Genomic DNA, 13734 nt, shown 5'->3' with positions numbered 1-13734 from the left:
TCAAACGTTACAACGTCTACACAACAGAGACATTCAGCCAAATAATCTGAATATCATCATGAAAGGTCAAAACTCATTCAGGACCGAACTACATATTTTTATACGACCGCAAAAATTCGAAATTTTCGTTTTGGTCGTATATTGGTATCACGTCGTCGTTGGCGGTGGCGTCGTCCGAAGACTGATGATTTCCGGATAATAACTTTAGTATAAGTAAATAGAAATCATTAAAATTTTAACACAAGGTTTATACCCACCAAAGGAAGGTTGGGATGGATTTTAGGGGTTTTGGTCCCAAAAGTTTAGGAATTAGGGGCCGAAAGGGGCCAAAATTAAACTTTGTTTGAATTAGATTTCATCAAAAATTGAATTATTGGGGTTCTTTGATATGCTGAATCTAACTGTGTATTTAGATTTTTAATTGTTGGTACTGTTTTCAAATTGGTCTACATAAAGGTCCAAAGGGTCAAAATTAACCTTAGTTTGATTTTAACGAAAAATTGAATTCTTAGGGTTCGTTGATATGCTGAATCTGACCATGTACTTAGATTTTTTATTATGGGCCCGGTTTTCAAGTTGGTCCAAATCTTCATAATATCTTTCATAGATGTTTCGTACTATTGAAATAAAATGCTCCGCAGGCGGCAGCTTGATACGACCGCAAAAGTCGAACCCTGAACAGTTGGGACAAGTATGGACACAACAGTCAAGCTTGATACAGCTCTGAATTTGGATTGTGATGAAATAGTTGACACAGCATAGGTTTCTGACACAGACTGAATGTGGTTTAAGAACTTAAAAAATCAAATAAAGTTCAATTTTGGACCCTTTATACCTCAGTGTGGACCAATTTGATAACGGGGCCCAAATATCAAAAATCTAAATGCATGGTTAGATTTAGCATATCAAAGAACCCCATATATTCATTTTTTTGTTGAAATTTAACAAAGTTTAATTTTTGACCCTTTGGACCTTAATGTAGACCAATTTGAAAACGGGACAATACTGTGCATTTGCGGTCGTATCAAGCTGCCGCCTGCGGAGCATTTTATTTAAATAGTACGAAACATCTATGAAAGACTAAACTTGCAACCAGTTATCCCTCTCGCCCAAACTATGTGAATTCAGATTTTATCCTACATTGATCTCTTGGTGTTGTCCACTTGGTTGCTTCTTGAGTATTTATGGTCTCACCACAACTTATTCAGTATTTTTTAAACATGTTAGCTAGCCTTCACATCAAGCCAATTGAATTATTCTAATTGCACGTTTTCAAAAAATCTTCTCAATTTAGAAACCATTTGATAGTTTTAAAAATCCAAATTTTAAAAAAAAATCTTTCAATGGACCATCCGTTTCAAGATATGTTAAAATATGGAGATGTGGTATCGTTGTCTATTCTTTAAAGACTGAAAAACGAGGGTGTAAATTACTACAGGCCATACCACAGGGAGTCAACAATGAGTAAAACCATACCGTATAAAGTAGGAGGGCAAATGAATAGCACTTAATACCTTCAGAATTATTTCGGATGAATCTTGTCTTACAACCAATATTGTGAAGGTAAATCTAAATGCAAATTTTTAACATCAAACATTCAGTCATTGATTGAATATTTGGTTTGCAACTTTGAAAAATGCAAGCCGGTAAGAAAACATTCCAAACCAAAAACACAGTTTAAATAACATCATTTAATCGTTTGCAGGTTCATTAGGTTATGTATATCAAAAATGATAATATTAAATTTTGTCTTAAATATAGCCACAGCTTAAATCAGTTCGTTATTGTTCAAATGTTCTTGTTGAAACTAATAAAACATTAAATATTCGATAACTTTACGATGTAATAGTCATAATTAAAAGGAGTTAACAGGTATAATTCGAATCGTTTTTTGACTTTTCAGTCAAGTTGTCGTTAATTCTCGTTGGAAATATAAATAGATATGATATAACTACAGAAAGTCAAAAATAAATTTTCGATTTACTTACTCTCCGGTAAAAAGGGGCGTGGCGTCGGCTAGAGCTTCCCGGTCCTTCTTTATATTATTCGGTGCTTTGCTTTTGCGCCAATTGGCATTTCATTTGCGCCAGAAAAATCTTTCATTTGCGCCAATATTACAGGTAAATAGTATACAAAAAAACTTAAAAAAAAAAAAACTTTTAATAATAAAGTTTGCATAATTAAACATAGTCCTCAGAAATCAGTAATCATAAAACCATACGAGTTATGATAAACCTTGTTAAAACACAGTTCTGTTATAAAACATAAAATAAAGCACTATAGAAACTGGATTAGATTATGATACCGTTCTAAGCACTGTACACTATAGAAACTGGATTAGATTATGATACCGTTCTAAGCACTGTACACTATAGTAAAGTTGCAAGTCTGGGCCCGTATGCATAAAACATCTTAACTTAAGTATTCCTTAGACTAAGATTTCACTAAGAATTCCCTTAGTTGAGTAAAAATCTTAAGTCGTTTGCATAAACTTACGTAAGTCTTCATTTAACTAAGGAATACTTAAATCGGAACCTTTCTTTAATTACCGTATGATATATACATGTATGAGTATATTTAGCTCATCGCTTGAACTGATCATCCGTGTAAAAGTTTGTTATGAATATTTACATTGATTGATCAATACATACTTTAATACTTTTATTAAGAGCTGGGTCAAATGGATGTCGGTATGTTAAACAATTCAATAACTAAAAACGGATGAAACATTAATGCATAAGAGAAACGATTTACGTTTTTGATGGCGTATTACTCAATTTATTTCACTTGACTGGGCGGAGTTTAACCGATTCGCTCACACTAGAGGTTTCCAGATTTGCTACGTATCAGGTACGGTTGGTACGTAACACAACCGTTGGTGTTGTTTGTGAGGTTTCATTTAATGCATGAGATTATTGTATGTATCATGATGAAAATAAAGAAACAAAATTGCATATCAGTGATAAAAACCTTAATCTTTTATTTTATAACGATTTCTCTGCTTCTAGAAAACCTTGCACGTGATTTTATACGATAAAATTTATTTTGTGCACAAGAGAATGAATCAAACAGTCCTTACTGGAACTGAGTTGCCTCGACCTTTATATTCTAAAAATAGATTTGCGTTTTTGTATGGCTATGTTTTTGTTTTCTGTATATATTGAGAAAAGGATTAGAATAAAGAATGTTTTCTAATACTCAAATATAAATTGGAATAATTAGAAATTACTTATTAATAATATCTTACTTGTACCTTACTGGTGTCGTTAATGACTAGATAGACGGATCCAGGAGGAGGGGGCTTGGCCCCCCCCCACCCCCCCTTTCGTGGCAAAAATTTGGTTGATTATATAGGGAATCACTGAATGCATGCATGGAGCGCCCCCCTTTTATGAAAAGTTCTAGATGCGTCACTGAACTAGTACACGTGCTTATGGCAAAAATGAGTTCAAAATTGTGTTGATTTCTCATTAAAATAATTTTTTATTAATTAAACTATCTTTTCGATCATTGGAGCAAAATTTTTTCATAAAACGCAACACACATTGTAAAACCATCGATCTATCTTTTTCCTTATATTTTGTCACTGAACTTTTTAATAAAATTGTTGATTATATTAATTACTTAAAGAATAAATATAAATTTTATGACACTAACGAAAACCATTTTTTGAGTCGAAATATTTATCATCACGATGTTACTTCATCGTGTTCGCTTATTATTATCATTATGTCACTAGATATTGTTATTACATTAATATTTGTAAATATTGTCGCGAGTAAAATTGTGTATTGCACATGCCTGGGAGTAGTATAATATAATCTACGAGGAGTAATGTTAAACCAATATCCATCCATTAATCCTTTTGTCGTACAGCATTGCCAAAAAAACTTCATACAACACAGCGCATTTTGTTCACTGATAACGGCAATAACTTGACGCTATATTTACACTTAGTCTAATGCAATATGAATATGTCTTTCTAACTCTTCGTAATGTTGTACGGAAAATACTATGTTGCTATATAATGTCTTTTCCACCATTGAAAACTGATTTATGGACTCAAAATTAAGGATTATTTTCATCGGTTGGTAAAGGTTTCTATGTAATTTGTTCAGGTTTATATGTACTAGTATCATGAATACGATACTACTTAAAATAGATAGCTTCAGTTTTTCTGAGTTTTCTCTCTCGGCTAACTGCGAAAAAGATATATGAACAGTTGTGTTGTTTCTAAAATTTATATAGCATATTGATTTTATGAGGGTTTTTTTTATAAAGAAAAACTTTAAGCCCGACGGTAAAGATAATTGTCCAAACAGGAAGGATGTCAAGTAAATACGATATCAGCCATATCTTTATGCATAATTGTTCGAATTGAAGATGTAAACGACCTTGTATTTTTTATAATTTCTTTCCGGACGTCTGATTTTTTTTTATCTTTATTTAATTCTTCAACATATATATACAACAGATATATTACATATAACACAAAATTATCACAAGGCAATGTTATTTAAAAGTATAATGACAAAGATAATCAGTACAATAATTAGAAAATCAAACGTTTTGACACCTTCGGTTTTTTGTAACAGAGTATTAATTTTTATAAAGTATGTCTCCCTGGACTTTTTTATTATCTTGATTCAATATCCATTGACATAGGTTTTAGACCTCACGCGTACAGACTGAACAACGATTTGGTTTTATATTAGTTTTGTCATTTTTCTTTTGTTATTAAGGTCAATTTATTTTGTTCAAATTCATTTTATTTGATCATGTTTTCTAAAAACTAACCAAAATGAATACAAAACTTTAACATTTTATAATGATACATAAAGTTATTACAAACAAAATTTATAAAGTTTTAAATTTGTTTTGTAATTTAGCTTCTTTGTATCTATGTAGTTTCACGGGGAAATAACTCTTAACTATAAACCTTTCGTATCAACGGATACTTGCAACGGTTGCTTGAAAGCATAATCGAGTGCACACACTATTGTTTCCTACGAATACAAGAAGAAACCACATGAAATTAGTCCCAAATTACAGCTAAAAATTCTCAAAACAGTTCTGCATATGATTCCTAAAACATGTGTTGATATAAAGTGTATGCATCAATAATTTTCAAAAGTTAAATGACGGCTCCCACTTCGTACTACGGTTGGTACGGTCGCAAATCTGGAAACCTCTAGTAAACCAGTCCATCTATAGATAGGTGTTTTAGGATAAACTTATCAATGAAGTGTCCAGTCATTGTTTTTTTTAAATTCCTTTGATGACACTGATAGGTGATTAGAAATCAGTAATAATTATAACGGCTATCATCCTTATCACACACATCTTCAAATAGACTGTCCTTATGCAAATTAAAACGTAAGCTCCGCCCGATCAGTTGAAATGACATTGGTAATAGCACTAGTGTAGCATTGTAAGCAAGTGCTTACAAATAGATTAATAAAACTTTTTTTAAATAAAACATTCAGCTGCTTTTGGACTGTCGTCCCCCCTTTCAGACCTCCTTCTTACTTTTTATTTATTGGTTTAAAAAAATCTATTTCGATTTGAAATAAATAGTTTTATCATTTTCTTTTTACAAAAAAAAAAGAGAAGGATCAATTTTCCACGAATCCATATAAAAACGAGGGCATTTTCAAAAAAGGTCCTACAATCTTAACTAAGACACATGATTAGATTGATATATTCACAGCAAGGTATTATCAACATCTAAGTGCGATTATCAATATTTTCGTTAACAGCAACTTATCACTGCATATATAAGGAAACATGAAAAATACGGTTAAGGTACCATAAATACGTTATATGAACGTCGATTCGCATGGCAGTGGCGGATCGAGGGGGGTCTTGGGTTGGAACCCCCCTTTTTTCGACGATCAATTTATGTGCATGGGGACAAATAGTTGGAACCCCATTTATTCTGGGTTAGGAACCCAATTGTAAAAATGGCTGGATCCGACCCTGCATGGGTTAGCAGTGGCGGATCCATAAATTTTCATAAAGGGGGGGGGGGGGGGGCACTGACTGCCATAAGAGCTCCAATGATTTCCTAAATTATAAACCAAATTGTTCCTCAAAAGGGATGTTCGTACCCCCCCCCCCCCCCCCCTCTTTAAATGCACCACTGGCTATGGGTAGGTCTTAAAACTTTCCGATTTGTAAGTGTAACAAATTCTGGGAAAATTTGCCTTAAATCTTTAGAATAAAACTAAATAATGGAAAATTTAACCGATGCCGCTCATACACACACGCATACAGAAAACAAGGTTTGGCATGCATGCAGTCTTCATCTTTCTTTCTTTTCATACTGTTTTTTTTTTTTACTAACGGTTACAATTGATGCCACGAGGTGTACTTAAAACAGATTAACGTTATAAGTTATGTGTGTAAAAATGCACGTACAGAGTAAACAAAAGAAAATAATAGCATGAAGTCCATGCGTTTAAAAACTGAGTACTCTTCGGTATAGATAACAACGACATTGAGAAATAATGGTATGATGAAATTATATATCTACCCTCTGTTATCACTTGATTTGTTTATTATACGTGATTTTAAGAAAACTACGATGATCGTTAATATTAAGCGAATTATTAGTATTTTATTACTGATATTATTATTTAATCAATTAAATTTTATCTATGCTATTAATGATTTGCAAAAAAAATATTCTTTCAAATGATTTTAACTATTTCTGAAAATTTAAGGTAGCTCTATAGGTACCTTAGACTTAAGTTAATTCTTAAGCGTTTTCTTAGTATAAGGGGTTTTATGCATAACACTTAAGTTTTGTGGGCGGGACTTAAAACAACTAAGATTTTACTAAGGAAATACTTAGTTTAAGATTTTTTATGCATACCACTTAGATAAAAAGGGCGGAGTTTCCTTAACTTAAGTGTTTACTAAGGAAAATCTTAACTTAAGTAGCTTTATGCATACGGGCCCTGTTCTCTGAATTGACAATGTATATCTTGACAGCTCAAACATGTGAACACTATACATAATTTTCAACCTTTTATGACTCAGTTTTGTATCAGAATAAGAGTATGAACTCACTTAATTTCAATTATCCAGGGGGAATACTGTAGAAACAAACCTTTTAGAGCAATGAATATTAAACTTTTCTGTTATATATTACCTGTTTTACCTGTAAAATGGCGCAAATGAAGTTGTTTTTTTTTTTTTAGCGCAAATGAAATATTACCTTGTGGCGCAAATGAAAGATTGGATTTTTTTTAAATTGGCGCAAATGCGCAATTTGTTATGGTATAATATTCATACTATTAGTTAACGGCTAACTTATCTAATTATTCAGAATTCTTTTGTTATATAGTTTAGTATGCCCATCCTAACTGTAACCAAAAATTTAAAGACTTTGAAAGATCAGAAAATTCTCAGAGTAGTTTAACCCCGATAGCCTTTTGCAATATATTTTAATATAAAAGCGCTTTTAAAATATCCATTTTAGTTTTCCATTGTTAGTTTTCCAAACGTTGTACGAATTGGTCCTGTTTTCATCTAAATTTCGTGCGTGGTTGTTTTGTTTTTTGTTCTATTCATTTTTATCGTTTAAGATTGATAAACTATAAATAGGGAACTGTGTTCTGTATAAGAGAGGCGAAAGATACTCGTAAGTCGAAACAAAACACAGCACAGAGGGTTTGTATTTGAGGAAGGCCATATTTACAGTATACTAGAACACACCCGTGATATCGCGGGTCCGTGACTGAATTAAAGTATATAACTTTGCGCAAGCCTTATTTTAGTATTAGTATTGTCATCTGATAAAGTCATGTCGATTATAAGATACACAGTTTTCTCTGTTTTCAAATCTTTCTGTTTGAACCCGTCGAACTGGAATTTATCAATTATTGGTAATATTAATTATTTGGAAAACAAAAGGTCTTGGAATGGAGTATTTTTTAATCAACAGCATTGTCCTATATAAGTTATAAATAAAGTTGAATTCTTTGATTCGCTGTTTTACGTCATGCCCGCTAACAAATTGAAAACTGTACCTATACGCCTTATTTTTAGTTCAGATGTTTAGTATTCGTATTGTTATCTTAGAAAGTCTTACTGATACAATTTAGTAGTGTCAATCCTGTGATTATGACCCGTGTATATAGCATATTAATCCTGAATACACCGTTTGGTGGTGCGCCTGTCAGATGCGGAACGTACAGATAAGGTAATAGGTAACAGGTGAATATACTATTGGTATCGGTATCGGACTCGATCCGGAACTTCTTAATTATTGGCAATATAAATTACGTGGAAAACAAAGGGCCTGGAGTGGTGTAATTTTTAATCTACACCTTTGTACTATATTAGTTATATATAAAGTTGAATTCTTTGATTCATCGTTTTTACGTGATGACGGCTGACAAATTGGACCTCGTAATTTTAGTATTACTAGAACACACCCGCGAAATCGCGGGGAAATAGAGCGTACGTAAACTGTAAAAAAATATACTGACTGGAGAATTTCAGGAGAGATATCAAAAGTCAAAGGTACTTAGGGACTGGGCACACTTTTTGCCCTCCCCCTATTTTCCAAATACCGATTTTTATACCTTCTGTTTTTCTGTAATCTATGAACATGCATATATACTTTAATTACTATACAGAGAATTTCAGGAGAGGTATCAAAAGTCAAAGGTACTTAGGGACTGGGCACACTTTTTTGCCCTCCCCCTATTTTGACAAATACCGATTTTTATACCTTCTGTTTATCTGTAAAGAGCCCCCCCCCCAAGATAACCATTGGAATTTATTAGGGAATCACTGAAGCATGAGAGGAACGCCCACCCCCTTTTAGGTCAGTCAGTGCCCCCCTCCCTTATGAAACGTTCTGAATCGGCCACTGTAAACTAATTGATAGTAAATAGCAAATATTATTCATTTTCGTTTTCCTCCCAAAATAACCCAAACTGAGACACGTTAAGCAAGGATGATACATGCTAGAACTCAAAATGACAGCAGAAAGCAAATGTATATACTTTATTCATAGTCTTTGTATGTTCAAGGTACAGAAAAGGAATTTATAGTAAATTATAACAAATACAGTTATTCATAGTAAATGTATGTAAGTATGTACAGAAATATATCCGCAGTGACCGCCGTTGATTATAAACCATAGGCGGATCCCATTGGGGGCCTGGAGGCCCTGCCCCCGTTTTCGTTGAAAAAATTTGTTGATTATAGGGGGAATCACTGAAGCATGAGAGGAACGCCCCCCCTTTTAGGTCAGTCAGTGCCCCCCTCCCTTATGAAAAGTTCTGGATCCGCCACTGTAAACTAATTGATAGTAAATAGCAAATATTATTCATTTTCGTTTTCCTCCCACAATAACCCAAACTGAAACACGTTAAGCAAGGATGATACATGCTAGAACTCAAAATGACAGCAGAAAGCAAATTTATATACTTTATTCATAGTCTTTGTATGTTCAAAGTACAGAAAAATACAAACCGGAAGTCTAATCTGACTTAAAGTTTTGTCCAATGACGGGGAAATATCCGGACGCATTCTTTTTCGTTTTTATCCCAAAATAACCCCAACTGAATGATCATAAGAATGGATGACAAATGCGACTATACATGTTACCTATAGGACACAGAGGCATGATGATTAATTTATTGTGGAAGGAGGAGAAGCGACACCCAAAATGAGGTCTTCTCGTTTAATAGTAAAGATAGATGTAGGAGTCCAGGGAAGGTTTCGATCGGATTTTATTTCTTCATATCTATTTTTTTTAAATATGAATTATTTTCAATTTAAAAATTCCTTTAAATATCCAGAATTTATTATATTTTACTGATTTTTTTCTAATAACGAACTGTGTACTGGCGGGTGACTGGACACTGAATGTCATCGAACGAATGACGAACCGGTCGCTCACTGAACACATACATTACACATTTGTAGAGATTGTCCGCATGCTATCATATTTGATCATATTTGTGTATACCTAAACAAAAATACAAAAACCTCAAAATATATCAAATTGATTGAATAACTAACCAGCAACGTATGATTTTGAAGATTATAACCACAGAAAGGGTGACATGTATCATTTATCATGGATTATTTAAAGGATCGATTGACGACTTCAACAATGTCCATGAAGGTCATGTCTCTTTTTTTTTAATTGACCACACCAAAAACTGGATGTGCTCCGGATAGGTAAACCGTTAGTAAATTGGTGACTTCGGTCTAACTACCGCAAGGTTATCTCAACTGTTATTATAAACCATAAGTTATAATTATCAACGAAAGGAGCTGTGGTGTATAAGTATATGGTCCAAGGACACAGACGAATATAGTCCCTTGTGCAAACAGTGTATAAATTGCATGTTTTATTTAATACACTTTCCCAATTTATTTCTTGATATTAAATGCATGAAATATTAAGTAGGGGGATGTAATTACATGCTAAAAAAAATGGGTGCTGAATCTTTATGTTAAGTAGTGATTTGGTCCAGTTCAAAAAGGTCAAATTTTATCACGTCTGAAGCTGTCAAACTGAATTTTACACCCCCTTAACACAGAATTGTCAATATTTTGAGTTATAGCTGGAAGAAGTTTCTATAATTTTGATATTAGTTGTCTCACTGGTAGTACACTACACTGTAAAAATCTTTTTGAGAAAGAGCAGGTGCGATTTTTTTAATTTGAATTTATTGTCTAAAAGAAATGCACTACGAAATAACTGTGTTCTCGGGCCATATGGTGCGGCTACTAGTAATATTACATCAATAACACAGCCATGCATCGGACGACCGTCATACACAACCCAAAAGTCTTCTAGATGTCAACATACGTCAACAATAACCAGGTGCCGATAAAGTATGTCGTACACTAAATCATCCCGTGTCCGCTAAACAAGAATAAATTGGTGAACATAAACAGGGTCTATATCAAAGACAAATCACCGAATAATTGTAATAATAATATCTATACAGATACAAGGCATAACTAAAATACAAATTACAACAGTATGGCCACTTTGATATTATTTTGACCACCAACGAGATATTCAGACAGGAATGTTATTATGTTACACTTTTGTTTCGTGTAAGGGTGGAGGTTGGTACCTATAAAACGTTTAAACACGCTGAATTTTTTGCATCTGTCCTTAGTCAGGAACCTGATGTTCAGTAGTTGTCGTTTGTTGATGTGATTTACAAGTATTTCTCGTTTCTCGTTTTTTTTGTATATAGATTATATCGTTGGTTTTCCCGTTTTAATGGATTTAATGGTTTTACACTCTTCATTTTTGCGGCCCTTTATATTTATATGTTTTATTTTATAGTGCGACCTGATATTACATAATAATCCAACATATTTAAGTGCATTGTTTACATATCAGCCAGCCTTCAAAGACTTATGATGTACTGCTATAATATTAAACTCTAACACAATAATTACAAATGCCAAAAAGATTTTTTTTTTTAAAAGAAAAAACATATATTTAACGTAATTTCTAAGTTCTATAAATTCAAATTGTTCTCTAAATTGTGTTATATCAATTATATAATTCGATACAAATTTACTGTTAGTTGTAAGTAGTAGAATGAGTATTTCATCGTCATTTAATATTGATAAATTGATAGATTTGCGAATATGAAAATAACATATCTGGAAAATATTATACTATTTTAAAAGATATGTACAGCAAGAATGAAATGTCTGTGAAAGTTGCCAATGTATTAACACCATCTTTCGGTTCACTAGTTTGGGTAAGACAGGGGAATGTTCTAAGTCCAAACTTATTTAAGCTTTTCATTAACGATCTGCCTCCAAAATTTGAGCCAAGTCCAGATGCTGTTGATATCAATGGTCGTAGAATTGATTGTCTTATGTACGCTGATGACATTATTGTATTATCAAACACTAAAAAAGGTCTTCAAAACCGACTTGATATATTGCATACTTATTGTATTGACTGGTGTCTAGATGTAAACTTGTCCAAAACAAAAGTTTTAATTTTTAACAAGCCTGGAAAATTTTTGAAGGAATCATTTTATTTAGATAAAGAGGCTATAGAATGTGTTAATAAATGTAAATATTTAGGGATAGTCTTTACTTCTAGTGGTCTTTTTCAACAGGGGAAAGAAGAGCTATTCAAAATATCCTTAAAGGCAAAATTTAAATTACAAAAATCCATGTCAGCTTGTAATCCAAGTATTGATACTCCAATTCATTTATATGATCACACAATAAAACCAATTTTATTATATTGTAGTGAAATTTGGGGTTCATTTAAAATTAACTCTGCTGCTTGCAAGAAAAAAAGTGATTATCTATTTGAATTAATCTACATAAATGATTATTTGGAAAAATCACATTTCAGATATTTAAAGTATATTCTTGGTGTAAATAAGAAAGCCTCAAATTAAGCAGTGTTATCCGAGGTTGCAAGATTTCCTCTTTTATTTTTCTGTCATATCTATGGTAAAATATGTACACAGGCTTAACAAGTTGGACAAAGGGTTACTTTATGATGCTTATGTTTGTAATAAAATTTTAGATGCAGAAAACATTAATTGTTGGTATTCATCTATGTATAATGAAATATGTACTTCAATCACTTAATATACAAAATTTAAATACAAAGCTCAATAAATTAATTAAATTTGTAAAATGTAAACTTTGTAATAGTTTTAAAACATTTTGGTTGGTCAAAAGATCCGAAACCTTATCACAAGGTAATAGTAAATTAGAGAATTATTTCAACCTCAAGACTGACTTGGTAAAGGAGGCTTATTTGTCAATTAAATACTTTAGTATAAGAAGAGCTATATGTAAAATGAGAATAAGTGCTCATGATCTTAAAATTGAGAAAGATAGATATAGTAAAAAATACACAGAGAGAACTCAACGTCTATGTCATCATTGAAGATGAGACCCATTTTACAGTAAATTGTCCATTATATGATGAACAGAGGAAATTATTATTTGATAAAGTAATCACTTTTTGTACTAATTTTAAAGAACTACCTAATGATAAGAAATATTTCTGGCTGTTCACAAATGAGCATTTACCAACTCTCATGTACCTAGGAAATTACATTATTAAAGGTTTAGAAATAAGATCCAGATGTAAACAAAATATATGAAGTAATTTAGTATTTTATTGTTATAAGATTTAATATAATAGTTATATAAAACACATGTTGTGTTAGGCTCTGATCCTGTCCATAACGTTATAGTAAGGTATTAGTTTTCTGTTTTGCTTTTTCCAATCATATTGTGTTGTAAAATGATGCCCTTTATGGGTTCTTGATTAGATTAATAAAATTCTTATCTTATCTTATGAAAGTCAGCAAAAAAGTGTTCCGTTTTGATAAGTACTGAGGGCACTAAATAAGAAAATGTTTTTCGTCTTCAACGTTGTTGTCTTGACAACACTGACCTGACATACGATTGGGCTTCGAAGTTTGAGTTTAAAAGTTTAAATGTTCGTAACTTTTGTATATTGTTGACATCTCTTTTCCAATTTTCGAAGAAAGTATCCATCATCACATTTTCGGCAAAATTAGCTAAGAACTTTGCGCTTAGTCCAACAGTTGTACTAGTATTAAACAGGTTATTTAGTTCACAATTTGCCATCAACTGTTTTATATCGTTATACCAAGTGTTTTTATGTGTTTTGGAAAAAACGGAGTCCCATACGAAAATTGTGTGGCAATCTTTTGGAATTTATTCTCA

The sequence above is a fragment of the Mytilus galloprovincialis genome, chromosome 9 (genome assembly GCF_965363235.1).
Source record: "Mytilus galloprovincialis chromosome 9, xbMytGall1.hap1.1, whole genome shotgun sequence".
Lineage (NCBI taxonomy): Eukaryota > Metazoa > Mollusca > Bivalvia > Mytilida > Mytilidae > Mytilus > Mytilus galloprovincialis.
Note: the sequence above shows the minus strand (reverse complement) of the source record.